Below are 6,000 nucleotides of genomic sequence, written 5' to 3'. Positions count from 1 at the left end.
CCATATACTTGTTAATTAATGGCTTGTTAATTACCTCCTTACCCTTATTTAGGTTGTGGGCTAAGGTTATCGCCCTATCAACAGTTATAGAATAGTATGTTCTCTCCAGCACCCCCCCCCTACCAGCTGATCAAATCCTCATCAGCTAAATTTGGAGCAATAGCAGATAAGATATTAAAAATAAACCAGTCTTTAACAAAATGATAATTCAAAATGTTATAGGATGGCCTTCTAACATTGTTAACGTCATAAACCTGCTTTTATTATCATATACCGTGAGAAATGTGATGTATTTAGATAGTTCCGCTTCATAATATCGCATCCTATAAATATTAATTAATAATATAAAGGGAAATAAACCAAGCGCATCATCGTAAACGAATATGTACTACATATTTTTCATTATTTTGCAATTGTTAAAAGATTACAACTTTAACGTTTATTGCTATTCAAAACTCTTCGTCTTTATGTATCAGATATAACTAAGATAGCTCAATAAAAAAGTATAACAAATATGTAAAATCCAAATTTGATCAAATGTTTTAAGTAATCACATTTGTAACTAGCACTGAACTATTCTAATAATCTGCTCACGAAGATTAAAAAAACATTAATTTAATAGTGACAATACGGGTTTAGAATATTTTAAAAGGCCATCTCACTCAATAATTGACTATCTTTGAATCCAGTGAACTCTCTTTATTTACAATTTTGCATATGCTTTAGTTTTACTTCAACTTTAACATAATATCCTTTTGCTTTGTACTGTCTTCAGAAAAGTTACAACTTTTTATAATCTATAGAAGAAGTAAGTAGTTTTAATGTGAATTAATAAAATTCAGTCATAAATGTCTGAAATAATTACTATCAACGGATGTAACAGGAACACGAAAATACATAAAGAACGATTAATGTATAAAGTTTTCCGGAGACTTACTTTGTTGGGGGTAGGCCAATAAACTGTCTTGAAAACATGACAAACTGAACACTTTAATTTGTGCGAGACAGATTTACTATATCAGAATAATCAGTTTTAAATATACTGAGGTGGTTTAATATCTGATAATAACTAATATTATATAACGTAAAATAATACTTTAATTCGGATATATTATTGAATATTCTGAAATAATTCGAGCAGTACTCGTTGAAATAATACTTAACATTTGTACACCTTTAAAAGTTCCCTCAGTTCGCTGAACTACAATCCATGTTGGATGCCAACCATCAGTTTTGTGTAAAAAATCTAAAACTCTTCAGTCCAAGAATAGTATCCAAAACATCCCTCCGAAGATCTGAATAGTACAATCAACTTAAGACAAAATTCTACACGTCTCAATTTTCCAATTTACCTTATTAATATAAGACACAAGATCCAAATCAAATTCACGATTTTTCTCTATACCACATTAACATAAGATACAAGATTTGACAATTTCTTAATTTGTTTTGTATAACATATTAACATCAAACGACGCAAGATATTTCTCAAACAGCAATTTCTCTATGGTCTGTATACCACATTAACATAAGATACAAGATTTGACAATTTCTTAATTTGTTTTGTGTAACATATTAACATCAAACGACGCAAGATATTTCTCAAACAACAATTTCTCTATTGTCTGTATACCACATTAACATAAGATACAAGATTTGACAATTTCTTAATTTGTTTTGTGTAACATATTAACATCAAACGACGCAAGATATTTCTCAAACAACAATTTCTCTATTGTCTGTATACCATATTAACAAAAGATACAAGATTTGACAATTTCTTAATTTGTTTTGTATAACATATTAACATCAAACGACGCAAGATATTTCTCAAACTACAATTTCTCTATTGTCTGTATACCACATTAACATAAAGATACAAGATTTGACAATTTCTTAATTTGTTTTGTATAACATATTAACATCAAACGACGCAAGATATTTCTCAAACAACAATTTCTCTATTGTCTGTATACCATATTAACAAAAGATACAAGATTTGACAATTTCTTAATTTGTTTTGTATAACATATTAACATCAAACGACGCAAGATATTTCTCAAACAACAATTTCTCTATTGTCTGTATACCATATTAACAAAAGATACAAGATTTGACAATTTCTTAATTTGTTTTGTATAACATATTAACATCAAACGACGCAAGATATTTCTCAAACTAACAATTTCTCTATTGTCTGTATACCATATTAACAAAAGATACAAGATTCAACAATTTCTTAATTTGTTTTGTGTAACATATTAACATCAAACGACGCAAGATATTTCTCAAACAGCAATTTCTCTATTGTCTGTATACCACATTAACATAAGATACAAGATTTGACAATTTCTTAATTTGTTTTGTGTAACATATTAACATCAAACGACGCAAGATATTTCTCAAACAACAATTTCTCTATTGTCTGTATACCACATTAACATAAGATACAAGATTTGACAATTTCTTAATTTGTTTTGTATAACATATTAACATCAAACGACGCAAGATATTTCTCAAACAACAATTTCTCTATTGTCTGTATACCATATTAACAAAAGATACAAGATTCAACAATTTCTTAATTTGTTTTGTGTAACATATTAACATCAAACGACGCAAGATATTTCTCAAACAGCAATTTCTCTATTGTCTGTATACCATATTAACATAAGATACAAGATTTGACAATTTCTTAATTTGTTTTGTGTAACATATTAACATCAAACGACGCAAGATATTTCTCAAACAGCAATTTCTCTATTGTCTGTATACCACATTAACATAAGATACAAGATTTGACAATTTCTTAATTTGTTTTGTGTAACGTATTAACATCAAACGACGCAAGATATTTCTCAAACAACAATTTCTCTATTGTCTGTATACCATATTAACAAAAGATACAAGATTTGACAATTTCTTAATTTGTTTTGTGTAACATATTAACATCAAACGACACAAGATATTTCTCAAACAACAATTTCTCTTTTGTCTGTATACCATATTAACAAAAGATACAAGATTCAAATCAATTTCTAAATATTCCCAGGATTTGGATTCATTAACAGTGAGTATGCTTGCCACATAGTTTTTCGGTTTTGTAGGTAGTAAGTGTTGGATATTCGGTATTACTGACCGGATTACTCTAAATCTATTGAAACTTATAATCATCTGTGTAATTTGCAAGGATAAGAAGACTCTAATACAGATATTTTATTCAATATTAATTTAATTACAGTAGAAAGGTATAGCGCAAACTTCCACCGCTTACGTACAAGTAATAGACTTAGTATTTCACCGCCTCTACACCATACCTAGATCCGTGCCGAAGTAAGTACATGTCCCACAATATTGCCACTGGGTTGCGGTCTAAAGCCGGATCATCTGACATTGTAAACCTTGGTCAAGGCCACTGTCAGGGTCAACATGACAGTTACCATAGCTATCAAGCTAATTGTGCGAGAAGTTTCTTCGTCAGTAAAATTGTCAATAGAATGTTAAGTGTAAAAAGAACACTCTTATATATATAAGTTTCCTCTCTCACGCCGCCAAACGTAAATAATTAATTACCTTAATTTATAATATTGATTTACCTAAACCGGAATCTTTCGTTAATAATTTCGTTAAGTTCCAAATTTTTGCTATCCAAATCATATTGACAAAATACAATTTTTCCTATAAAAAGAAAACTTAATTAGTTGAGAATTATATCCCTTACGTAAATTGTAATTCGAACATAAAATTTCTTCTTACGCAAAATCTCATGCAGGACAGTTTTGAGATACAAGAAAATGAAACTCGAACAAATAACACGCCAAAGAGTAAAAAATGCAGCAAAAACTGGGATGCGGAGCCTTAAATGCCGCATATATATTGATGTAAATACTTTCTCCCACAGTTATTTATTTATTTATATTTGATGTAGCTATGTCACACACTTGAAGTGCACAAAGGAGAGAGGCGGTGGCCGCACGATCTAGGGAACCGGACATTTGATCTGAGTTAGTAACAGCGCAACTATTATTATGCCCATATACTGTACCGACTCTCCCCTTATTCTGTTTGACAAGATCCTCGTTCAGTCAAGAGGGCCACGAGGACAGGCACATTAGAACTAAAAGAAATCGGACTTTTCTAAAACCGATTGTATTAAACTAGGTCTCTAACCACTCTTAAAAACCGATTCCTAGAAATTGAATATCATCACATCAGTAACATCTTGGATACATAATTAACCAAAACCAAATAAAAGTAATTATATAATTCTTGAATAAATCCACACATTTATTAAGGGCTCTTCGCACTTGCTGGGATTGCCCTATCCCAAATCCCCCTTCAATGATGTGGAGCAATTTACGAGTACTTGTTCATCTTTACCCGACTTATTGAGCGTAGACAAAGAAGATCTTTAGCGACTGGTAGTACAAGTTTTAGGGGATTCCTTTGCCCTTAGCTCGCCCTTTGGCGGAGACGGAATTGGAGCTGACGATCCCCCCCTCCCCCCACCACCCTAATCGCCTGAATTCACTGGTACAATGCCCTTGTGTAGACTAACAATCGGAATTTTCCCCAATTAAATCAATTGTATTTTTATCCAGAAATTGCTTTGAACATTTTATAAATACAATACAGATGATAAGGAATATCTCTGAAATGCCTCTGCAGTATTATTACTTTAATATTGCTATGAAATTACTGCAAAATAAACGCGTGTTAGACATTTTAATTTATATCGATAATTTTATCAATGCATATTATTTATTATTATACGTTCATATAAACCCATTTAAATAGTTTGACAATGCAATTTCATCAATTACACTAGATAATACACACCACACTATCTGTATAATATATATAATTCATATATCAACACTCTGTGGCACTAGTAAAGCACTCGATACACTTATATCTCGCTCCGATAAAATTTGCATTAAATTGGTACCGTATTTATATTTTGTTTCTTTTTATTTTACTTTTAGGTATTCTAAATCAAATGACAAATATTTGTATTTAATAAGATGATTTGTTGTAGAAAAGAAATGCTCTAATAAGAATATAACTCTTAAAATGGTTAAATGTGTAATATACCTCCTCACTCTCCGTAGTTTAGAGAAAATTTACTAAATATTTATTAGATAATATAAACGTATTTTAATCACCAGAATGGACACAACATATCCATTAACTTTTTTTAATTTTCATGATTTGGTCCTTTTCATTAGGAAGGTTTATTTTGTGATCCAACAACCATCCGTCTGTACAATGTGTTATACAAGTCAAAAAGAAATACGAACATAAAAAATCTAACCTCCTCTAAAAAAGAAAAAAATTAATAGCTACTGTTTTCTTATTAGAAATAATGTGAAATAATTTAAAAACAATCTTTTAACAGTCCATTTTTATCAGTTAAATTCAAATTAAAGTTAATTTTGAATACTTAAAACTTGTATATCCTGAGAATGATTGTATATTAAAGATTCTTACAAACACCAATGTGTATTGCGTGATTCCATTCAAATTGGATCTTTTTAAATGAAAAAGAAACAATATTTCATTATTTTTTTAATCATCCTAAAAACGACCTATTAAACAGCAAATGTTGCAAACTTTTTTCCTCACTCTATACGAAAAGAAATGCCTGATGTATACAACGTATGCAATAACTACACTGACGTACAGTTGCGTTTCCATTATTGGAAGGCGTTAATGGATTTTATAGTGCCGTTGGGTGGATTATTTTACGCAAGTAGAAAATACTGATTACTACACAAAGTCAAAAATGAAACTGTAAGTACTTCAAAGAGCACAAGATTCTTTATCACATTTCTTTGTAATACACTTCTTTGACGAGGTATAGAGGTACTCATTTCACTAAGTGGACCAAGGACATGAACAAATTCCGACAGACGGGGTATTTTGAGCATTGTTGAACAGAAAAGAATGGTATAATATATATATATTTATATCTGAGTGAGACAAAAGTTATGGTCCGAT

The sequence above is a fragment of the Homalodisca vitripennis genome, chromosome 3, assembly GCF_021130785.1.
Source record: "Homalodisca vitripennis isolate AUS2020 chromosome 3, UT_GWSS_2.1, whole genome shotgun sequence".
Classification (NCBI taxonomy): Eukaryota; Metazoa; Arthropoda; class Insecta; order Hemiptera; family Cicadellidae; genus Homalodisca; species Homalodisca vitripennis.
Note: the sequence above shows the minus strand (reverse complement) of the source record.